The following is a 26,969-nucleotide window of genomic DNA, read 5'->3' as shown; positions in this document are numbered from 1 at the left end:
TTTTAACAGATTTACGTGCGTTGTGTATTTTTTTGATACATTCTAATTATAATATAGCGAAACCTCATTCGACTGATATTCTTTTATTAGTTGAATGAACAGTTACCGAAAAATAACTTAAATTATCTAGCAAACATTAAACTTTGATTTTGTTTAACAACGAGATAAAATTGTATCTTATAACATTTTTATAGAGTATTTATATTGTTTTGAAACCATCAAATTACTTGATATATCTAACTTTGACTTTTTTAGTCACATTTTAATTATAATAATGGCAATTTGCTACGTTGAATTTATTATATATTACTTCAGCTAAACTATAAAATATAGATTTTATTTAATTTACTTTTATTCAATCAATTAATCTTAATGTGGAATTCATAGTAGTTAGGACACCTGGAGTAATTGCAATTTTATTGATTACATGCACATTCTGAAGGTGTCCATACATTAAGCAATGTTGTTTTATTTAATTATAAGGTAAGGTAAACTGTGACAACTTGGTACAATATACTTGATCAATGTATTGTACGAAGGATAACAGTAGCGGTTTATTATATCTTTCTTCTTTGGGTATTATCGGTATTGGTTTAAGGTATCTAAGGTGAGGTAAAATTATTTATTAAAGATATATTAATACATATATTGTGTATTTAATTTCATGTCCTTTCTGCTGAATTAGTGGACATCTGCAGAATGGAATTAGAAAACCAATGAAGTTTGATTGATTTGTTATCTTAGGCTGATATTTGGCATATTTATTACAAATTATAAAACTTTGTCTTGTCAAATTAAAAGCCTTTGTGGAAGATGATACTAAGTTATTTGCGATGATGTTGGATCACCTGTGTTCCTTCCATCGCCCTGTCAGATTTACGCCTTGATATCCATGTATATCTCGTTTATGTCTGATTAGCGTATTCCTAGAGCTAGCCGATAATTATTAGAAGTACCTACTACAATACACAGTGACAGTGTTCATGATCTTATATGGAAGGTCTTTCCATTTCCATAAAGATTTAGGACTTCGAGTGTATAAGTTGTTACTGAGATAATTAGCCGCGTGGTCGGATTGGTTGGTATTTAACTTAGGCTTCTGTAAGTTAATACTAGATTAACTTTCAGTGCTTGGTGAACACTAACCCAACTTAGATAAGTCTACTACCAAGGCTTATCGGATAGCGAAATTATATTTCAAATGCTGAATTATCACCTATGTGATTATGATATATATAATTAATTGATAATTATAATTAATTGATTTCTTCTCTGCTTGCTGTACTCAAGGTGTGTAATAGGGATTCTTATTAGTAAAGACTAGGCAGGGCTATGAGGTGGGCCTATTCTTCTTCCTTTCCTTTATCCTCTGTCTTCTTGTTTCTTTACTTATATAAACCATATGTAAAACTAGTTTACATTAATGGATATTATTTCTCTTCTTGCATCAATTAGTTACTCTCAATCCTGTCCCCGGATATCTCCGGATTTCTATGTATTTATACTTGAGTTTAAATGCCATCGCAGTGTTTTGTGAGCGGAGCTATGACACTATTAACAGTTTCATATCTACTAATTACAATAAGGTATAACAAATACTTTTATTGTTCTACAACGTTCCTGATTGATTGTTCCTGTTAAGATACCCATTCTCGTGAAAGACTGAGATGTGGTACACTAAATAATGCTTCTGTTTGCCGCTGCATCACCAAAGTACTGGTTTGCATAGACTTACTAGTATTGCAGACTATATTGTGCTCGCCTGCGTTGACACAATATGAGTAGCAACATGCTCTCCCTGTCTGTTGGACCTTGTGGACTATATTGTATTCGTTGAGACGATACATACAATGTAACAGTCTACAGTTCCAGAGCCGGCTCCAAGCCATGGCTACATCGTCGTGCTGGTCTGTTCTGTGTGAACCAGTGACTGGTATATGTATTCATCATTGACGACGTCGAGTTGTATCATTTCATATACATTGAAATGCTATTTGCACTACATTTTATGCAGAACATACTGTTGATGGTCTTTATGCTACGTCACAGACATGGCAGGACATTTATACTTAAGGTATTCCGTATAACGAATATCTATTGTTTAAACAATCATCATTTAATAGCGTAGGTGTATATATTTCTATACCTTCTACGCCCCGGAGTATGTAACCGGCGTGTCATACACGATACGTGAGCGGAGGTGGTCTGTAGTGAAATAACATCTACACAAGCAGACTGTTGTGGGGGCTTCGTATACCTCAAATATATTTTTTTACATGAGGTGGGCATCCTTTCCTTATTCCTTAATCCCCTTCCAATATATTTACATGTCTTTTGAAAAAAAAATCTATACAGCATATCACTATATTTTTATGATTATCTCACGTACCTCTTAAAGAATCGCGGGTTACCTACTTACTTATTTATTTAAAACACAACGTAATGTTAACAATAAGGTCCTAATCAAACTAGACGATCATACAATTAAAAATTTAATATGGCCATTTAATAGATCCATAGTATCTTGTATACTTTGATGCTTGGGTTTATATATTTTAGATTATTGTATGTATATTACTTATATACATATATACACATATAAGTTTTATATATGTGTTACTGTTATGATAAAGTCCTGGTCATGGTATTGGTCATCGTTCTGGTGTTGAAGGCGATGATGGCTATGTTGTTGTCGAAGGGTCGAGGGGGCGTGATTCGTTACAAGTACCATTAACAGACGTGCATGCATGTAGGCACTGATACATGTTGAAAAGGCGAAAGATGTGTGTTAAAATCGTAACAAGCGAAAAGCTGTTGTCTCTGCCTACTACGATGGAAAAAGGTCGTGCCAGTATATATGTACGTAGGAACTCCATATGTCCTGTACGATAACATTTTACTGCTTCACGTCCTCCTCAGTACCTACTCCTAAGTCGTAAAATTAAGTTACTTAAATGATGGTCAAATTAAAGCTTATCCAGTACTTTTACATTTATGATAAATCTACAGTTTCAATTACTTAATTAATCTTTTCTTTGTGTGTGACTGTCAATTTCAGTAAAAATTTACATCTTTGCATTTGAACAACGCTTGCGCGGGCACCGATATTTATTTATTTTTACCGAAATAGCCCGAACGGTCGCCGAGTGCGTCCGATTTATAGAATGTTGAGCAGTTTCGCTGGAATCCAAGGCGTGGTTTATGTCTTAATGTAGTCGTTTGGATACATTACCGCTTTGAAAACGCGGGTTTTAAACACAATAATTGTTTAAAAGTTTATGATGACCCATTGTTGAGAATAAGGGAATAAATAATATATAACGATAACAAGCAACAACCACAAAAACAACATATAATAACGAATAATAATAACCACAACAACAACAGCAATAGCTGCAGCAAGATTTTTAATTGATGTGATACGTAAAGTCTCTATTGAATAGTTGAATTCTAGGAGGAATTCATGACCCGGTAGGTAAATACCCTAGTTGGAGGGGTTCCGGTGCGCAAAGACGATCCCGGATCCTTCCCACTAGAGAAAAAGGTAGATACCCTAGTACCTAATCTTAACAGACTTGTGCGATGTCAGTCTGGCTGGAACTCTGATGTCAGTCTGTCTGTTTTTCTCAGCCAAGTTATAAAGCAACATAAACACCTAAAGATACACAATGTGTCATATTTCGTTATTGAAAGTTATACCTTAAGTCATATACGTAGTGTTCAAATTTGCAGTGTTAAAAATAGAATGTTTGTTATAACTTAACCTGTGTCCGACTGTACACAATTTATCACTTCAGTTTTGTTTATTATTTTTGGTAACTCAAATTCTCACCATGTCTTCTTTGTGAGTCAATCTTTTCAGAATTTACGTAAAACATCACCTTGTTTTTCTACAAATAACAAGGAGTCCGCTCAAACCGTACGCGCAACTAGAGTGCACCTTTCAATTTTATCGCGCCGCAAGTAGGTCACCACGGCTTCCGCGCTAAATTGAGAGATGCAAATAGTGTTGTGCATTGATTGAAAAAACATATCGATGAAAACTGTACTTTAACTTACATTAACACGCATTCAGCGTATGTATATATTCAAATAGTAGAACAACGTAATAATAATTATAAATAAACGATCGTGAGCATCTTTGGTAATTAATAGAGAAGGTTAGCGTAAAAACTCCATTACATTATACTGTTAATTCACAGTGTAAAGAAACGAAGTAAGGGCTAAATTATTTCCTTTTTGTATTTATAATTTCTTAACCTTTTCAAATTTTCTACTGAGATTCAAAATTGAAATGTACTTGTTGTAGGTACCATTTTATAACATATTTAGTAAATCTAAGTTCTGTGGTAAAAAACTAACATTGTATAATAAATTCTACAAGTAGATACAATTATGTTGTTAGCATTCGATACACTATAATACAATCCGCAATAAACAGGTTTAAAACACTTTTAAAATTTCCTTCATAATGCCACTGGCGCCTAATAATAATATCAAAACTAGGCACATCGACATTGAAACTATCGACAAGCACAGGTACAGCACTAGACTGAAAGGCGCCTTCGACGGATTTACAGCCGCCTAATTCGGCTAGATCGTGCGGCTTTATGGCCCACGTCGTAATCCTAACAGATTGTTATTGTTCGGATGTTATAGACAAGCGTAGAGTTTGATAACTAATTAATATTACTTGGCATTACCGGGTACGATCTTCTCAGGAGATTAAGGTTCGACGTATTATATGTCGTCTATTGTAGCTTGGCTACTGGTAGTTGCAATGCAGCTCATGTGATAACGCCCTAAGAGCATTAGTTTCCATCTTTTTATTTACTAATTTAATACTTATTAAGATACAAGTATAAAAATTATTTAAAAAAACAAAAACCCAACAGCTAAAATATTTAGCTGGAAAGATAAAAAGAAAATATTCCCCCTTCACAGTTTTGATTAATTTTTATAGCCTATGACATTACCACAATCAAGACGAATCTAACGACACCTCATATGTCAAAATCCATCAAGCCGTTTAGGCTGTGCAGCGTGAAAAAGAAATGGACATACATATATACACATACTTTGAATACATAATCCCCGCAGTCGGGTAATTAGGTAGGTTTTATAGGGGTGTCTCTGATGGACTGAATTTTTACCTGAAAATATTATGTAGTAGTACTTTGTAGTATAGCTCAGTAGACTAAAATATAATTTTAGTTTAAACTTCAAATTATAGTGTTGTGTACTGGAAATTCAATGCATGGTTTATTTGTTAACGTAAACGTTTAGATACTTAATGTATTTTTGCTGTTGAAAATCCAGGCTGAGAAACGGTTATTGTTTAAAAATATCTGATAACACATTCAATACACACACACCCATGGGATAATAATAATAATATGGTTTATTGCAAAACATGGACGAACTTTTCTAAATTGGTTCAAATCGGGGTGTTCTGTATAGCGCCCATAGTGGATTCCGTTGCTCTGGTGGTACTCATAGCACAGAGGGAATTTCCTAGTTTCAGACCCGGCAATTAGTGTAGTTATCTGGCACATTATTATTATTTACCGAATCTTCAATATAGAGTAAATAATACCTCTTTCTGAAATCCAAGACTAATTTTATTTGCCTTTTATTTTTAATAATTCCGAGATTTACACTCTACGTGTATTACTTGAAGTTCAGGTAAATATACTATTTCGATATCAAGTAATAAATATATAGATCAATAACAACCGCAACAACAACAGCAGCAGCAGCAAGACTAATTTTAATCGCCAAGTTAAAGTGACTTAACTTTTAACTTCTACTCTACGTTGTTTGCAATATGCAAAAATATCCTAGTATTCTCTATTTGTACGACAGAACTTTGATGGTAATTTGACCGTTTTACTCAGCACCGAAAGATACACCGTGAAATGGATTACTACAGTACAGTCGGCATCGATAGAATCTGATCTGTCAAAGTAATAAATACAGTTAATCTTATCGAGTAGGTGCTAAACAGTAACTAAAATAGACCTTACGGGTAAAACCTTTTAATTTATAACCGACTTAAAAAAAGGAGGAGGTTCTCAATTCGACTGTGTTTTTTTGTGTGTACGTTACACGATTACTCCGGTATTTGTGAACCTATTTTTGATGATGTTTTTTTTCTGTTCAAAAGAGGATACCTCCGTATTGGTGCCATTTAACTTTTAAGAAAATATTCCATCTCTAAGTGTGACTAACAAGGGGATGAATCTGGTTTCGCACGTTTTCCGGTAACCAATTTCAATAACACACACTCAACATAGCCCCGCACTAGGGAAACCCTGTGTCGCGGGTACCATGGACACACACATAGACAACCACAAATTACACCCAAACTCACGAGAGAAATAAATGTAAGCCATACAAACATTTCTCCCGGCCCGGGAATCGAACCTGGGACCTCTGCGTGGCAGTCCGGCATGGTAACCGTTCGGCCACGGAGGCAGTTAAACTTCGCGAATAGGTGTAATTCCACGAACTTCTGAGGTCGGTTTTTTTAAAAGGCATAATTTGCGCGATTGTTACACCATAGGAAATGAAACTATTTTTCCGGATTTTATTAATTATTTTAATTGCGATCTTAATTGCAAGATTAATTGTCATAAATTCCACATTTTTGTAAAATATTATGTAAAATATTAAGTAAAATATTTTGGATGCACGATGTAGATGCTATTCCTTTTTTGTACCCTGGGCAACAATCGGCAAGTACCTAGGTAACTTACGCCGAATGGCAAATCCTTTCCCCACGATGGTCGACTCTCGATGGTCGACGACCTCCGTGGTCGAGTGGCTTATACACCGATTTTCATGATGTTGCCATATCTGGGCTTCCGGGTTCGATTCCCGGTCGAGTCTATGTAGAAAAACTAACTTTTCTATTGTCTCCGGTCTAGGTGTTTGTTGGTACCGTCATTGTTTCCAATTTCCATAACACAAGTGCTTTAGTTATTTACTTTGGGATCATAGCAACGTATGTGACGTTATCTAATATTTAGTTTCATTTAATTCACGATGGCAAGCATTAACAGTGTATGCCATCTACACGATATAAGAAGAAGAATACTTTAGATATTAGCATGTTGATGTTTGAGGTAATCGTTCAATTGATGTCGATGTTGACTATACAATTTATTTATTTTCAAAACGGTCTTCTTGATTTAGCGAATAAATAATAACAATTTGTCACACGACATCCATTGTTTTCATTAGCATGCCGCATTTAAATGTTCAAATTATGCAAACGACCGCTTTGTCTATTTATAATTACCAACCTTATTTATACACGCCACAAACCATTCATTCATTCGGCAAAGTAAGGAAATTAGATTTAATGGAACGGTAATTGCAACTTTGTTTTGAGCAATGACAACTAAGATACCAATGTAGCTGGAAAACGCTCTGGTCTTTGAGTCTATTATATAGACAGGAGTTGACTTACAGCAAATGTTTGTATATTTTTCTTGTCTAATGACAAGATGACCTTTTGTGGTTGTCCCATAAAGCGTTGTATAAATGCGTAATAAAGTTCAAACAATGACAATCCTAATTGTTGCTTTGACGTATTTTCGTGAAAAAATATGAAATGACCTGTGGCCTCATGTACGAAGGGCAGTGTCTCTATCAATGTCGACATTGAAACGAAAATGCTTTACAATATCTGTCTGACAAACCATCCCGGAACGTAGGTTTCTTATACTTTATGCGTTACGTACGTACTTCAGTATTTTAGATTTATTATTGTATTTAAAAAAAATTGTCGTAGCCTAATGGTTTGACGTTTCAAGCAGAGGGCGTGGGTTTGAATCCGATTAGAGTTTTTCGAAATTTATGTGCGATAATCAATTTGAAATTACTATGAGCTTTTCGGTGAAGGGAAACGTCGTAATGAAACCTGAACGTCGAAGTAGGTTCGCAATCCTCTGAAAACGTGTGTACTCAGCAGTGGGCTGATTGGTAGTTTTAATGTGTGTTTGTTAATTTGTTATATTATGTAACCATTACGTACTATGGGAGAATATCGGTAAGGGCTACTTGGTACTTGGTATAACGGGCTGGTGTCCGGAACTCGACGTCTAGGCGCCTTTAGTTACTTCCATTATACAATTTCCTACGGGATTCTCATGTGGGGTAAAGCGGCACATATACAAATCATTTGTGTTGAAAAAACGAGTCATTCGTTCTGTGTACCATTTAGCTTCTCAGGTTCATCAGAGTATATTTACTCAAATATTTTATATGCCTGTAAAAATATACATAATTTCGTTAAGAAAGAAGATATCCACAATATTAACCTTAGAACTAAGTCTAAACTCATGGTACCACGATTTCGTTTAAATAAGTTAAATTCTTCTTTTATGGGGAACTGTATATATGTTTTTACAATAAGATTCCGGAGCATAATATATTAAGATTAACATTTTCTAAGCTTAAAACTTGCATTGAAAGTATTTTAATTGTAAAGTCAAATTACAAAATTGTAGAGTACGTGGTAGATAAAGATGTATAGAAAGACAAAAAAGTAAATAAGTCTAGATTCCACACAAATATGATTCAAAATGTTTTTTATGTATTTAAGTTTATTTGAAAAGAGCAATCCCTAGACTTTTTTGCTCATTCTTCTCAGGGATGTTCGCATAGTGAACGAGCAGTAGCTTAAAAATGACGTTTTCAAGAGTTGTCGTTGACGTTGAGTATTGGGAGTGCTTCGCTAGCCTATCTACAAACCGTAAGGGTTGTCCATGTCATGTTATGAGAAGATTTTCTACCTTTGTGTATAGTTGTTTAGGGGAGTAACACTATGGGTTCTGGTCCTACAGCGTTCGTCAACGACCGTCTTCTGGGTAGTTCATCTGCTGCGTCATTGCCGCTGTGTCCTTTAATTCACTTTATAGTTACGTGTTACAACAGTTATTACGAGACCGATATATCATACAATTTGTTCACTTCTTACAGTGTAATTTTAGATTTTACAATGTAAAAATTTTACAAAGTAATGTACTATCAACAAAGTTAAAGCATTCCCAGACTCAGAATAGTTTTATTTGTAAGTGAAGATTGTAGATAGCATCGTCTTTTATTTTGTAAAGCCTTTTTTGTGTTAACCTTTGATTTATAATAAAAATCTCATCTAGCCTTTAACCCTTAAATAAACGCGAACCTCCACGCCCTTGGTAATTACGTGTCGTAGGTACCATTTCCATTGCTAACTTTTTTTAAAAGGGAACATCATGTTTTCTCTAGTTAGTAAACATTTTAACATTGTACGTTTAGATCTTGAAAATATTGTAACATAGTTAATTTATTACTTAAAAAAGTATGGTGGTAAATAATTAATAATTAAGGGTTAAAGATCATTGATTGACAAGAACAAGCAAGCTGCGGTAACGCGTCTTTAAGGTGGTAACGCGTCTACTTCGCTGATAGTCCAGTCAGCTTACCTAGCATTGGACATTGGACATTGATTCTTATTACATGTGATTTAAAGATGAATTTAAGTTTTCAGTGTAAAGCTGCGTGCTATGGCTACAATTGTACAATAGATACTTTAACCGCAATTGGCAACAATCACTTTGGCGTCCTCGATCTTTTCGGAATCCGAACAAGTAGATGGAGTCAATTTTGCGTGCCATTTTCTTACCTTTGTTTCCCTTAAGGTCATGAGTTTTGAGGTGTGTTTTTACGTAGATATCAGTCAACCAAAATAATTGCTACTTGGAAATAAAAAAAATAACGTTGGAAAATATGGAAATCTTTTTTTTTTAAAAACAAACACACATTATGTAAAAAGGGACTTATCTAGGATTATTAAACAGTAACTGTAATAGAAAATGATATTATATCATTCGTTATATTCCTCTGTTTTGTTTCTTTTTTTCTTGTGTGGTGTGATTTATGGTAGTCAAATAAATCTATTTTCTTTCTTTCTTTCTATAATGCTTATCTTTAGGTAAACTTCACCACAGATTCTTTTGCTTCCTTGGTAAATTCCTTTACTTTCAATTTAATTCTACTTTGCATTATTTCACCATGAATAAAATAGAAAGTCAAATTCAAATCAAATTTTCCCGTCAAATTTTGGCTTAAGAGTAAAACTTACAATGAAACAGAGGGTTTACTGGAAGTTGTTTCATAATAGTTTTTTTTTTATAAACATTAATGTATGAGTTCTAATTATTTTATTGTTGAGCTGTTTTTAAGCTGTAATAAAAAGAAATTTGAGCACAAAGATGCCAGTACAGTACAATACAGGTACACTTACTTAGTTTAGGCATCGCAATTACAAATCAGGTTCTAATATTAAAATGGATCGCTTTACTGTGAACATTATATAGTTTACGTTCCTCTCTTATTGTTTATTTTAATACTACATTAGCTTTATTTATATTTGTTTCCCTTATATTGTATTAGATTAAGTTATATCGAAATACATCTTTATCTTTAAATTTATCTTCATGTGCACTGGACGCAACTAATAAGTGAGTTAACAGCTTTATTAGGTATGCAAAAATCTTAAATGTAGTCAGATATATCCAAATAATTGTTATGAACTTGGTGTCTGTATTATATCTTGGCATATATGTCGTTTGTGAAGAAAAATAAAGTTACGACACCATATTTCACTTGGCCCTTGAAAATCTCTTATACATTAGCGCCGAATGACAAAAAACAAAAACCTTTTATGTTAATGAGCTAGTTTTCCTCAAAACTTAATAAAGAATTGTTATTAAAACTTAATGCTTGTACGTCCGCCCATCGGCGAGACATAGATGACTGACGGAAAATATATGTGTTTACACTGTTCTATTTTACTATTATTTCAAAATTCTAAACACTCTTATATTTATTGAGGTATAAGGTTGAAAATTGCAATATTTGCGACAATTTAAATGCAAAGTTATCTTTGTAAAAAAGGTACAGTTTTTTTAAAACCACGCCCACTAAAAAGTCGGAGACTCTAAAATTAGAGCCTTCGCTTAGATGTCACGAATGAAGAAAATTGTTATTAATTCCTCTAGAGACAGATTACGGTTCCCTATGTTACGTGTTGAGGCAATTTTTTAAATACCTCCGGCTTTAATTGTCGGTTGAACGTAATTATTAAGTCGTTTGTGTATAATTTTAATGTTGGTATGTCGCAAAAAGATTTATACACCTCTAATGCCCTTTTGTGACTGAAACTCAAAAGGTCAAACCATTTTATTTATACAGGAATTGCATTAAAGAAGGGAAGACACAATAGGACATGACATACATAGACGAAATTGAAACAATACTTGGCGTAATTTAAGTTAAAGAAAGACAAACATACATAAAAAAAGACTACCATGATCATATCTATTCTATATTATAGGTATTACCTATTTCTGCCGCCAAGCAGTAATGTCAGACTCAATTTATATTGCGGCGATACGGAATGGAAGCGCATACTCGAGAATGCTCGCACATTCCGCGGCAGATTATGACTCGTACGTTACGCAATTGACTATAAAGTTCATAATGCTATCTACAATATCGTTACTAAAATTTGCTTCCATTCCTTTCCGCCACATTATAAATTGAGCCTAAGAATCACTGCGTTTCAATCGTGGTGCTGGTGAAATTACAGCCACTTGGGACTGATTAAGTTACGTCTCAGGGTGAGTCAGGGGCAGTGCCGCTCAGATATTTTGAGATTTAAAGCTGATTGGCACTGCAACTACTATGGACAGAATGTATCGTTTACCACCAAGCGCACGACTTGTACGTCCCGTCACTAGGTATTACTAAAAAAACGTTATTATTATTTATACAAAGATCGAATACACAAAGAAAAATTTCTTCGATTTGACTAGACCAGTGTCTGTCGCCTAATTGTGGCTAAGTATTTCTCTATGTGCTTGCTATAGAACTTTGTAATTAGGCTTAAAAGCCTTTTTTCACCGTAGCGACCTGCGAGAAATTTATGAAAGTTTTACACTCAACCATTTCCGGACCAGCCAGATTGAAGGAATTTTTCTTTGTATTTCTTCGATCTTTGTGTCGATAATAATAACAAAGTAGTGGAGTATTCTCACAAAACATTATAGAATATCGTGATACTCAACATGATCTTCAATAAAATAAATATTACCATAACGTTGCTCATTATCATGAGGAAGGCGTGGAAAGTGAGAGCAATAAAAGTAATGATAAAAAACAATGGTTGTAAAACCGTAATGCAGGATCCCTTAGATTCAGCATCTGCATTCGCTGCTACTCTTTCTTTATTATTAATTCTTGCTCATTTTATCCTTACGCAATGTCCGTTAACTCGTAAGAAAAATGACAAATTCGCCAGAGGGAGGGAATTCAATTTAAAATGAATTCATATCTGTCCCCTAAAATCAAATTGGACCCACGATTGGGACGCCGTACTCCGAAGTCAATTTAATTTAGCTCCCAGACATAAAAAAAGAACAGAGTCAAAAACTCATAAGCTTTGTCTCCGCCTTTAGTATTGTGTTCCATGGAATCTATCCAAGGGTCGATTTATTAAGTTTTTACAATATTTTTATTGCCTCAAAAAGCGTAATTTCTGCTGGACTGACAGACGGTAAAAGTTTTGCTGTTCTTATTTCGAGGAAGGACGTTAAAAATATGTACATTGTTATATTTACCAATTAATCAATACCAATTCGATTGGAAGATCCACGAAAGTACGGTGTAAATTTTGGAATTAAAAAAAGTGGCAGTATGGCTTGACCTGTGGCTAAAGATAATTAGAATTCAATAACTCTTCACTTGCGCTCATTCAAGGATAGATGTACGATATTAATCTTTCTGTACCAAATGTCAATTAAATTACCCCATTTAAAAACCAGTAATCACAAAGTATTCTAATTCGAAAAACAAATCTACTAAAATGGAATCGTCACCGGATATACGTCAGGTCGGCGGTCGATGTTTTTGAAATTCGAACGTCCAGCGATTGGTGTTTATAGTGGCGGCACGCGCGCCGGCGCCTACTCTGTCGCCCACGGTGGCAAGTGACAATGTTGCTAGCTCAAAATAGATATCAAGAAAATTAGACTTTTAATGTTGCACCGATTATGTACATGAAAAGTTATTTACAGTATATGATTATACACCGGTCTACCCTTTACATTTACTTGTACCTAACGTAAGAAGAATATGTAAGTAGCCGATTTGTGGCGTTTTTATTATGTGTTATTAAGGCAGTGGAGAGCCTATTTTTATAATTGCTGTACACCTCGTGTAACTTACAATGTTATTCATCACAAGAACAAGGATATAAAAAAATTATAAATACTTTTTTTTGTAAGAACTAAAACAGTCAACGGTATTTTTTGGCGAACTGTCTCCTGACCATCCTCACTATTGGAAACTTTTCCAAATCTCCCCAGGCCTGTTAAATCAGCAGGGATTTTGTGAATAATTGTTATTTCAGCAAATTATATTGTTCGTACTGTGTAACTATGTTTTACTTATAGATAATTTACTTCTTTTTGTAAATAATACTTACTTATGTAAAAAAAGTGCACAAGTTGTAAATTCTTTTTTTTTTATTTTCAAATGCATAAAATAATTTAATATGCGTATAGATTGATTTATTTTATAACAATACACAGATTTTCAAAGTGTTTCATTGCATGTTAAATCACTATGATCAGCCTTGCGGCATTTTGCATGTTTACATTTTTTTTTAATAGTAATTCTCACTAAAAATCAACAACATGAATTACTAGAAACAAAAATAGACGCACTAGGCCGTACAATAAGGTAAATAAATTGTTACTGTTAGAAACCGCAAATCAAATATCTGCCTCCGTGGCCCAACGGTTACCACGCCGGACTGCCACGCAGAGATCCCAGGTTCGGTTCCCGGGCCGGGAGAAATATTTGTATGACCTACATTTATTTCTCTCGTGAGTTTGGGTGTAATTTGTGCTTGTCTATGTGTGTGTCCATGGCACCCGCGACACAGGGTTTCCCTAGTGCGGGGCTATGTTGAGTGTGTGCGTTATTATTATTAAAAAAAATCTATATTATGAAATAAATAAGAAGATAAGGTAACTACTATAGTCATATATTAATTTGGACAATTTATCTGCCTCTTTGCCCGGAGCTTTGGTTCTACGGTCCTTTTTTTTATAAAACCAAGTGGCGGTACCAACAGGTCGTACACCTGTAAGTAAGCGACACGCCTAGCATAGCAATTGCAATGCCTATGAGGGGTACCGCCGCTGCGCTCGTCACCTGAGTAATGTCAACATTACTGCTTGGTGGCAGAAATAGGTACGGTAGCAGTACTTTCCTGGACGAACTCTTGAAAAAACTTACCAATTTGTTTATGAAATTCCACCATAGTTATCAACATTATAATAAATTTTCCTTAAAAACAAAGTAAAATTTAGAAGTTTTAAGTATTTCCCTAAATATTTACATCTTTTTAACACCATCGACTACCAGAGTTCATGGGCATAATAAAATTATTTGCCCAAATCGTTGCTACGAAACAGGAACGTAGGTACTGAACGTGGAGTGTTCTCAGAAACCACGAGAATAAACAACCTGAAACAACATTGCACCTGCATTTATCCGGGAAATTACGTTTCGAAACATCCGTGTGCCTATTTCTTCGAGTAGCCATTTGTTTTAGGTCTGGTACATTGTCATCATTTGAGAAATACACACACCGCATCTTTGTATGCACTGGTCGCTTAAAGAATTGTTCAATTCATTAGATCAGTAGGGCTAGCATGACAAGGCCTGACTTGAGCGAGAGCGACATAAAGCGCGAGACACCACTATTCTTGCCTAAATATCTCGCGCTGTAAGTCGCTCTCGCGCAAGTCGCGTCCCATCGTGCTAGCCCTACAGGATTCATTAATATTACTAGAGAAAATTATTTTATCAAAAACTTTTTGCGCTTCGAGGCTTTTTTATAATTAATAATAAATAGACTGAACACTACTCTGTGAAAAATTTATGAAAGTTTTTGTTCACTCAGTTTAGATTTTTTAATAATATTTTTTGTTTTTTGCGCGCGAATTCTGAGTAGAATTTAAAAAATAGAGCCGGATGTAGGAGTATCAATTGTTATTTATTAGTGATTAATAACACAGTTCTGGAATTAGATAACGTGATTATGGTACTCTAGTGTGTTTTATGTATTACATAAGTACTGCTATGTCGATCGATATCGTACAATATATTTTTGTTACAATTTTTTAGTTCATTATAAAAGTAAGAAAATTCGTATTAATTAATTCGTTTGTCATTATTATTATAATAACAATTTTTGTGAACCTATAAGCAGCTAATAAGTATAAACATATGACGGGTTTACATACATACATTAAAAGCTAAAATACTAGGAATATGTCCCCCAAGTCAGCGGGCCCAAAATATTGGCAGTTTTCCCTTTATATAATAGCTATGTTTATACGTTGGACAATATAGCAACCAGCCGTTGGGTCTTCCGAGCGGTCTATTATTATTCTTTTTTATTTATTGATCAAAACACAGGAAGAAATACTTATTAACTTGTAACTATACCTTCCGCTTTATCTGCGGCGAAAGAGTTCAGACGAATTAAAAAAAAGGGCTAGTAACCTATATATTATACAAAAAGTAACTTAATTATGATAAGACAGCGGATGACGCGCGGCCGTCGCGCGTTTCAGTGTGACAGCGTTCATATAAACTCGTACATTACAAAAATTCCCGCGCCCGGAACGTTTCCGCGGCCGCCTCTGTGTGACCAGAGTATAAGTAACAGAGTTCTTTGTGAAAGAGTTCGTCCAGGGAAATACTGCCACCGTGCCTATGTCTGTCGCTAAACAGTACTGTAAGCATTGCTGTGTTTCGGGTTTGAAGGGTGCTGGTGAAATTACAGGCACTTGGGACTTGTGAATTTATGTCTCAGGGTGACGGGCGCAGTGGCAGTGCCCTTGCAATGCAATTCAAAGCTCTGAGTGGCACTGCAACTGTTATGAACAGACGTATAGCTTACCATCAGGCGCACGACTTGTCCGTCCCATCACTTGATATTATAAAAACAAGATTGGCCAATCTTTCACCACGACGACTGGCATTATAGTGTATACGCTATTGATTTGATAACAAGAAGTAGGAGCCGATTTCCTAAATTTTGAGACTTCTTGATTTTTTTGTCAGCTCAACCGTGGAGACTGCAATAGTGTTTTGGAGATGGGTCTGAGTAAATCCATCGACACCTTTTTGGCGTCCTACCCTAGTCCCCGATAGGTTTGCTGTCAGGTCGTTATAACGAGTTCAAGCAAATTACTGATATAAATTCCTATTGATTTAAACACCGAAGCCCTCAGTCAAAAACAAATTAAAAAGTATTTCATATAGTTTGATACTGTCAGCGAATTGTATGCAAATTGGCGTCAATAAGGGCGTAATTAGCATAATGTCGGTGCAGCCGCTGAAGTGTTAACGGGACGATTAATTGAAGAATAATTTACAATAATTATAGTTGATGTAAATATCGGAGGTTAAACGGTTTTTTATTGGCAATATTGTATTTTTACTAAATAGTAATGCTAGTTGGTGTGCTACGTTTCTTCTTTGCCGTATTTTGAACCGTTGTAGAAATAAATATTTCAGTTCTTAGTCACAACGTTTGTTCTTTGGGTCTTGGAACGCCGAATTTTATTTGCAACGTCCAGTCCGTACTGGTACATATCGAGTTCTTAGGTTTTCGCGATTGTTATATATAGGAAATGAAACTATTTTTCCGAATTTAAATCGCGTATATTTGTTTTTTCAAACAAACCAACGTTTGGTTCCCTTTACAAGTCCCATGGTCACGGTTGACTGACCATGGGACATGTAAAGGGTCCGGAAATCAATCCGGAAAAATAGTTTCCTTGTATAACAATCGCCAAAACCTAATAACTTGATAAACGGAATTAAAATTTTTATATTTTTTAAGTAGAATCGTGAATTGGAAACGAAACCATTTTTTCGGACTTAAATTACGTATATTATAATTATTTTATAATATCAAGTTACAGGACGAACAAGTCGTGCACCTGGTGTTAAGTAACACGCCTGTCCATAACTGCCACTGCGCCCGTCACACTGTGACATATTAAGTTGACAAGTCCCATTTGCCTATAATTTCACCAGCACCCTTAGCCTTCAAAACCGGAAAGCAGAATTGCTCACATTACTGCTTGGCGGCAGAACTAGGTAAGGTGGCAGTACTTCCCTGGACGAATACTTTCACAAGGAGCTTTACTGCTACTAAATATACGAGTATAATATTATTTTCTACTAAACGTTCCTATTACATACGTAATTTAGAAATTCAAGTCATAAGACACATGCCGCCACAGGGATTCCAATCGTTGACCTCTTAATTGAGAAGCAACCATTTTCCCACTGTGCTACCGCTGTTTATAAATATACAACTTGTAATTAAGTAATAAAATTATACCGCTTAATGGCAGTCGCTTGTGCTGTTGCGTGGGAGTCGCAAAATTTGCATATAATGAAGACAAATGTCACTGACGCCGTTTGTAATTGCCCTAATCGGTGCACGGACAAGGATTTGGTTTTTATGATTTTTGTTGTCTTATTTAATGTTGTAGTCGTCGATAGTTTGGACCTAGAAACATGTAAAGTCTATTTCATACAATAAAGTCACGTGTGATCATACGTCAGAAATGTTTTTATCACATGAAAGGTTTTAAAAAATTTTTTTTTAAACCTCTCCTTAAAAGTTTGGTTATCGGCTTATATATTTATATTGAAATTACATCTATTTGCCAAGTTTTATTGAAATCGGTTAACGGAAAGTGCGCAAAACCGGATTCATCCCCAAGTTGGCCACTCTTAGAGGTAGTATATTTTCTTCAAGTTTAAATGGAATTATTACTGAGGTACCCCCTTTCTAACAAAAAAGAATCATCAAAACCGGTTCACAAATGCGTGTGTGTTCTAATCGCGTAACATACACACACAAAAAATAAGTCGCATGAGAACCTCCTACTCTTTTTAAGTTGGTTAAAAATACGAACTTACATGACGCAGTTATGTATTTGTGAAATTTAATAACTCTCATTTTAAACTTAAAAAATCTATTACTAATGTCGGTTCGCAGATTCTAGAAACTTCTACCAAGAAAAGTCGTGTAATTTTGCAAATATAAGTTGAACAAGTTATGGCTAGATGGCGCTATTTGAAATATATATTGAAAAATATTGTCTCTAAATGAAAATTCTCGAAATTTTTTGGTGTCGAATTGTAATTTTTGATAATTAGGCAAAAAAAGCAAATTAAAACTGAAACACACACAATTGTCAAGAAGGGCTCGTCCGGGATTTGAACCCGGGACCTTTCACACCCGAAGCGAAAATCATACCCCAGGCGAACGAAGTCTTAAAGCTAAGTGCACCTACGATTTCACTATAGTGTACTTGAACTTGTGGTACTTTTTTTATTTCCGGTAGGACCCGTTTGGGAAACGAGGTTTAGGAAATTGGTTTAGGTCTGGGTGTTATTATACGTAACGCCCCGGAGTTAATTTCATTGATCTGGTGCTCATAGTACAGGAAATTCCCTAGTTTGAAACCAGATAATTGGTGTGGTTGTCTAGTGCACTATTATTGTAGTAACTATAGTCCTATTTCTTGCTCTGTCATCCACAATCCAAGTTCACCCACTGATGCGTAGAGGATTGATTTAATTTGTGTCATCCGCCATGATTCTACGCTAGTTTCACCCATCTATGGTTCATGTCTTTTACAAAGTCGTCTACCCATCTCGCTGCAGGACATCTCACGTTTCTACAACCTTCTTAGTCACCATTTCGTTGTCCCTTTACTCCATCAGTTATCACTACACACAGCAGCATTTTTGCTTTTTTTCAACTGCCTCCGTGGCCGAACGGTTACCACGCCGGACTGCCACGCAGAGGTCCCAGGTTCGATTCCCGGGCCGGGAGAAATATTTGTATGACCTACATTTATTTCTCTCGTGAGTTTGGGTGTAATTTGTGGTTGTGTATGTGTGTGTCCATGGCACCCGCGACACAGGGTTTCCCTAGTGCGGGGTTATGTTGAGTGTGTGTGTGTGTGTGTGTGAGCTTCGTTATCCGGATCTCCTATTTCTAGGTCCTTAGTTTGTCTTTAGATTTCGAGACTCGGTGTATAAATTAGATGCTCTACGCTATCACTCGATAGAATTACTTTGACATTTTTTACTTTGGAGCATTCTTATAGTAAGTGGCATATAATTGATTTCAGTTTAAGGGCTCGTTCAGAGTACAGGTTCGGGCGCGGCGGCGGGTGCGGGTGCGCGGGTCTTGGCGTCTTCCCTTTCATAGTGCCGAAGCGAATACTGTGAAAGATACGGGTGGACCGAGTCAATAGATCTACCGCCTCAAGACAGGCGCCGCCGGCGCGCGTGGCCACTGTGAACGCAAGGAGCGTCTAAGTACATTTAATTTACACGCACCCGCTCCCGCCGCCACTCTGAATAAGGCCTCAGTGTCTAGCTGGACGTGCTCTTGACCCACAAACTACCAAAGTTAAGTTATGTTTATGGTAAAAAGTTCAAAATAAGATTTTGTTACAGTACAAAATGAAGGAACGAACAAGTCATGCGCCTGATAGTGAGCGATATGCCTGTCCATAGCAGTTGCAGTGCCACTGAAAGGTTTAGAACTCAAAGATCTGTGGGGCACTGCCATTCATACTGAGAAATAATTTAATGTCCCATGTCCCTGTAATATCACAAGCACCCTTAGATACCCTTTAAAACCGGAACGCTCACATTACCGCTTGGCGGCAGAAATAGGTAAAGTGGCAGTACTTCTCTAGACGAACACTTTCACAAGCTTTTCAACTGCTACTAAAGGTGAAGAAGAAACACAGCATACCAACTAATAATACTTACTAATGTCGGTTCTATAGAATTTTCATTTAGAGACAATATTTTTCAATATATATTTAAAATAGCGCCATCTAGCCATAACTTGTTCAACTTATATTTGCAAAATTACACGACTTTTCTTGGTAGAAGTTTCTAGATTCTGCGAACCGACGTTAGTAAAAGTGCAAAATTAGTAATAAAATCAGCGTTCAACCTCCGATACTTGCGTCAAGAATAATAATTACAAATATTAAACTCGACATTCTATACGTTATTTAAAAACATCTTTCGTCTCTGCATCCAAGTTGTGTCCACATTAACAATCAAAGTTACTTAACACGATAATCAAGGCCTTAATTTACTACTACTTACAGTAAGTAAATGAATATAGCTGCCTGAGTACATAATGTAACTCAAACGACCATTGCCCCACTGTGCGAACAAAGATTACTATCTAACAAAAGTGCCACTGCGACAGTAGAATTCTTTACATTATGTATGAGTGAGTGTTTAAATGAACCACTCTGTCCGTTGCACCAATGCAACGTTTAACCAATTTATATTTGCTGTTGGAAAAATTCTGAAATAAAGATTTATTTATATTTTAGTAGCGATGGCTTCCTTGTACAAGGAAGTACTGGCATAATACCTATTTATGCCACCAAACAGTGATATAAGCATTGCTGCGTTCGTGTTTTGAAGGGTAAGGATGCTGGTGACACTGCAGGCACATAGAGCTTATCAACTTTATATCCTAGTAACAGTATTCCTCAGGTCGGTTTAAAGCTCTGAGTAGCATTGCGTGTCCTTTCATTGTCATGGCAACATTTCAGTAACTTGATTTTAGTGAGCATTACGCGAGATCGTGTCGCCAAGTTGAATTTGCACATTGAATTTTTACCAATAGCAAGAAATATTTGTACAGTACGTAGCTTCAATATCGGTTTCATTGCAAGGTTTAGTAAGTAAAATATCTTTAGCAATGACAAAGGAAGTTTCTTTTTTGATTGCAGAATTAAGTTAGTATTTGTGTGCGAATGTGAATAGAGATGGTATCTGTTTAATAGTGCTTCTGCGACAGTGTCGTCGGTCCCCACGCACATCTCCCACCATTGTTAATCGGCACCATGGAACTATAAAACAAGTTCAATTCAGTTCTTAGGTTTTCGCGATTGTTACACATAGGGAATGAAACTATTTTTCCGGATTTAAATCGCGTATATTTGCTTTTTCAAACAAACCGACGTTTCGGGCCCTTTACAGGTCCCATGTACGTCAACCGTGACCATGGGACCTGTAAAAGGCTGTAAGGGTAAATATTTATTCACCAAGACAACTCAGTACATTCCTTGTTATTGTCAACCCATTTATACGTCCCACTATTAGGCACTTGGAAGAAAGTGATAACGATGAATGATAAAGAAATCTGCTTTACATTACAAAATGTGGGGACCATTTTGATAAAGACAAAACAAACAACTATAAAATTCCGCCTACTTCAGTGGGAAACTTGCATAATATGTGTGTAGTATGATTAAAGTACCTCGTCCAAAAAAACTAATTCCATACTTAAACGTCGAACGACAGAGACAAGCAACAAATTAAGAGATCGGGTTCCCGCGTTTTGCATACAAATTGTTATATGAGATCCGTCCATTGTTTTAATGTTATCATCTCATCAGTTCCGTATTCTGACTAAGGTAATGTTCAAAATAATAACAGCGGCCAGTTTTATTGTTTGTGGTCAATTGATATAGTTTGAAGTTATGCCGTTCGCAGGATTTCATAGACTATAATCTCCAAGACTACATCTCAAATGCTTTCAATCTTTCTCTGTCTCTATGTATCATTGTCCACGTCTCAAAGTGTACTTAAGTATATGAAAATTATTCTGAACAGAATATAGCTATACAGAAGTATCGCAATATGAAAATAGAAATCACAAACGCTGAAGACAATTCTTAAAACTGATACATTTTGTGAAAATACCTACCTAAGGTATTAAATAACGCAGGTCAGACAAAGTACATACCAGCCCTCTATGTAGAGAGTGCATGGAAGCGGAGAAAGCAAAGCCCCGGCGTGGCCAACTACAGAACGAAGTACCTTAGAGGGTCCAAGTCGCTCCCCGAAGTTTTCAGCAAACCCAAGAGGGTGTTAACACCGGTACACGAGACACTGTTGTAAATTGCATGTTTCCAGAAACATCCAAAACCTATCAAAATCCATTCAACAATTCTACTGCTACTAAAATGTTTTAAACAAATGCTTCTGAGCTGAATACAGACAAAGGCATATTTTTGGTTATTCTTCCACTACAGGACATTTTTAATTAATAACAAAACTAAACTCCACCCAAACTATTCATGTCGTACATATTTCATAAATTGCCTCCATTTGAAGACCAAAGAAGACAAAGCAAAAATTCTCCTTCCAAAGGCTTACTATATATGTTATTATACGTCGAATCTAATTAACTCTGAGGGTGCTTAATTAGTCCCCATTGTAACTTGACAGGGGAGCCAGCAATTTTGGTACAGCCTACAAAGGATATACATACAGACGTTGTGGTTAGAAAAGTAACTTGTATAAGGCGTTATAGTCGACTGCCACACTTTAAGGGTCGAAGCCTACTTGTCACCACGATTGAGCAGTGTCTAAAAGCTGAAGCGTGCTGATGATACCATATATGGAGACAGTGTAAAACGTGCCGACAAGTGGAGTCCATTTCAAAAGATTTAGTGTTTATTTCTTAAATATTGTATAAGTGTGCCAGCAATGTATTGCTGGCACACTTATTTATGAATATGATTTGTAAATCAATTCTTAATTTTTTAATACTATATACAATAAAACAAAGAAGTTTTATAAGGAAGTCTAGGAAATAGCATCGATTAATTCAAAAGAACAATGCTCTTCTATTGAAGAGAATGTACGAAAATGTTTTCTAAAATATGTAACAGTGTGTCTCAACTAATGTTTGGGCAACAAATCAAAACAAGGCTTTGAAAAAACGTTTAACTAAATCATCGTTTCTCCAAAAATGGTCTCGCTTTAGATAATTATAGACTTCTGCGTCTCTTTTCACGTATGCATTCCGGAGAACTAATCAACGAGCGAGACAGGTGTATAATTCTAGCTCTGCCACACTTGCAAAGATCTCGTATATAATTGTGTCTCCTGGACATGAAATCTAAAGAATGAGTTAGAAGCTAAAACGATGTAACAATAGTATAAGGTCAAATACAGAGTTTTTGCTGTTTACTGAATTGTTTGTATTTCTACTTACGATGTCACAAGTTGTCTTCTTATGGAAGTTCAGCCAATGAATGAATATAAAAGCAGTGAGTGAGATGACCGCTGATCATTAGAATACTCCATAACATCCACACGGGAGCATGTAATAAAGACGTTTTCAATCCATGATAAGCATTTGTTATTTATTGATATAAAGGTCTAACAACACAAAGAAATCCTTTATCTGACTGCACTCGAACTAGCGGTTGTTGCCACCACGGGGCCTACAACTGGGCTATAGATCGAGTCAGTAAATCTTATAAACTTCTCTATATGTTTGTTGCAGATTTTTGATACAAAACAGTAGAGCTCCTCGTGAAAGAATTCGTCCAGTGAAGTACTGCCGCCTTACCTATTTCTTCCGCCAAGCAGTAATGCGAGCGAGGTACTGGTGAAATTACATGTATATAGGACTTTTCAACTTAATCCTCAGGGTGATGGGCGCAGAGGCAGAGCCCCACAGTGCCCTGCGATTTAAAGTTCTTCATTCAGTAGTCGTAGAAAGTGCGTTTACGGTTCAGAAGAAGTATATTTGGGCGGCCTGCGGGGCGTGGTTCAATAACAGCTGTAAACCGTTGTTCAAAAAACTTAACATACTGCCTTTGTCATGCATGTACATTAGGGTTATCTGTGTATTTGTCAAAACTTATCCTTAATATTTCAAAACACGTGGTGAAATTAATTAAAGGCAGACTAGAGCAAAAATTATGAATCTTTTGTACCAACCTTGGTGCCATAAAGTAATTTATGAGAAAATCTGGTTCAACATGTATACAATTATTTTCAACAATTTGACAAATGAAATTAAATTGTTGCAAGGACATACTTTTAAATTACAATTGACAAAATGGCTTTTGACACATTGCTTGTATAGTAATAAAGAATACTTAGTTTTTTAAATACAAATTTACATTAATTTGCAGTGCAATTAACAGTAGAAATCGAACATGAAATTAATATTTGTACATCTGCTTGCAGGTTGAATACAATGTACCTAATTTTATTTAAGACCTTTATGATTACTGTATTCTGACAAATAAACGTATTCTATTCTATTCTCTGAGTGGCACTGCAACTGTTATAGACAGGCGTGTCGCTTACCAACAGGCACACGACTTGTACGTCCCATCACTAGGTATCATTAAAAAAATACTTATAGTTTTTGCCGTCAACGCCACCCGTGAGAAACTTATGATATACATATTCTACAATTTTTCAGTAAACATTTATTCATTATACTAAGTGTAATATCAATTCTTTTTCAGCTCACTGTTCACTATCAGCCTTAAACAGAGCTGTGAGTATGAATATACTGATGAATGAACGAATTCATTTTCTACACAAAAATCTGCCCCCAACACTCCGGCCCATTCATTATTTTTTCCACCCTAATTATAACACGCGCTGATAAAATATTTAACGACAAGTAAAGAGCTGATAATGAACACTTACTAATAACCAACATAACTCTTTAACGAAGTGCTTATAAATTTTTATCAACAGCTCTCATTTGCATGCAGGATGCGTTCAGCACTTAGCGAGCCGATATCAGAGGTGACTGGCGGACAGTCGATCAATCGAACTTGATATGCTATGAGTTAATTATGGAGACAAGAACTTAGAGAGAAGGCTGTAAAGCAATACAATTTTTAAAACATTGGTAAAATTACAATGATGAAATTACAGACACATGGGACTTGGTAACTTATTAACTTATAGTCTCAGGGTGACGGGCGCAGGGGCAGTGCACCTTAAATTTTTGCGATTTATAGTTCTGGGCACTGCAATTGCCTATGGATAGACGGGTTGCTTAGGTACCACTAGGCGCACGACTTGTTCATGAAAAAAAAAACGAGTGAAACAAAAGACGGTTGTATAAACTGCAAAAAGGCCTTCGTATTCGATATTTGAATATGCTGACGATCATTTAAATATCCTGAAGAGTATATTCTCTTTACGTTTACGTAAACGACACGCATATGCTAGTGAGCAAGAAACCAATATTAAGTATATTTGTATTGTAATTACAAAACTGGAAAATTATGTAGACAATATTATTAAAATATTTAAAAACATATTCGTATTGTAGTTTTTACGTAGCGAGATTGATAATGTGCTTTAAAATTATGCTATAGAAAGTAAAAGTTATCCACACCTGTGATGAAAAACAATATGTTGTTAACGTTATTATGTACTGGGCCTATTGGCAAATCTAGTACAATCATAATTACATTATGGTAAAAGAACTACTGAAATAAGCACAACCCTAATGCCTCGTGTACTTAATATTCAAACAAGTTTACTAGCATCGTGTCACCACCGGAATTACATACGACACTATGTCACGACATCAATTAGCGCGACATTGAGTTACGCTCGCGATACTCCTGTGACGAGGGCGTATAACCATAAAGTCGATAAACTTGACACTTGCCAACACGCAAACTGTCGATACTTGTTCCTTACTAAGTCACTAATATCATTTGAAATTTTGCATCTGTTTGTCTGTGAAATGACATGAAGATAAATGTGATATTAACCGTGATAAAAGTATTTACGTCATAAATAAGAATCGGGAATTGAAATACTGTCAATGATTGCATTTAATTCAAAATTCGACATTTAAAGTGTGGCTATAACATCCAATTTTTATTTTAAATATGATTTTGTTATATTGATTCTGATGAACTCAACATTTTTAAGTGAAATATATCCTTAATGAAATAAACTTTAACGGTATAAAGAGCACCAGTAACCACTTAATACTTGTGTTTGCCTAAAATGCAATATTTTTCAGATCAAATGATGTTTTATTTTTACTTTGCGGTATTTGGTGTGTGGTTTTTTATACTCGTATTTATTTAATAACGTATTTGAAAGTAATAAAATTAAGAGCTGGATAAAGCTTTCTGGAAGTTTGGTTATTTTGACAATTACGTCAGTACAATGGAAAAAAAACAAAAAAGAACAAAAATTCTGATAGATGACATTTATTTGCAAAAAGGCGACGTGGAGTTCATATGCAGTTGCTTGTTTGACATAATGGTTAATTATACAGCTACGCACCAGTTTTATAACCAGCAGATGTTTTAAGATCGAAAGTCTTTAAAATGGAAATCAAATTAAGAAAGGACACCGACAAAAAATATAATTAAATTGAGCTATGATCGGCTTTGGAAAAGTGGCAAGTAAATACACAGCAAACGACACGTATCGGCCTTGCTGTCGATAGTCGATAAAGAGACGTGAGTTATATCGACAAGTGTCAGTACATCCTTATTTGCATTTAATTGCGTGCTTGCTTTTAGATCAAGCTGTTTACGTATGATAATGGTATTTTAAGTGGACTATGTAAATCTAGATCTTTATAGATTTTATATTGAGAAACTCTAAAATAAATTGCGATACACACAAACCACTCCTCGAAAAACTGTCATCAATTTGACCCGATCTTGCAATTTACTACAAAGTTCTACCCCTTGACCGTAAGTACGAAGTCCAACTTAAAATTCTATACATGTTAGAAATTGGAACATAGCGTATGAGTTTCGATGTATAGAGAATTAGACTTTCACTTCGAATGTCCAAAGGCCTTTAGCATTTAATTGCCTTCATCAGTTGTCCAGATGATGAACAGGGAGTAGACCTAGGTATATTATGTAGATTTTGATGTCACTGATGATGATCACAACCTTTATTGACGTATGTATGCATATCAAATGAGCGGTGGTAAAAAGGTTCACATGTGA

Source organism: Hyposmocoma kahamanoa, unplaced genomic scaffold (assembly GCF_003589595.1).
Source record: "Hyposmocoma kahamanoa isolate Upper Pololo Valley unplaced genomic scaffold, ASM358959v1 86, whole genome shotgun sequence".
In the NCBI taxonomy this organism is placed as follows: domain Eukaryota; kingdom Metazoa; phylum Arthropoda; class Insecta; order Lepidoptera; family Cosmopterigidae; genus Hyposmocoma; species Hyposmocoma kahamanoa.
The sequence above is the reverse complement of the archived record's forward strand: the minus strand, read 5'-3'. Positions refer to the sequence as shown.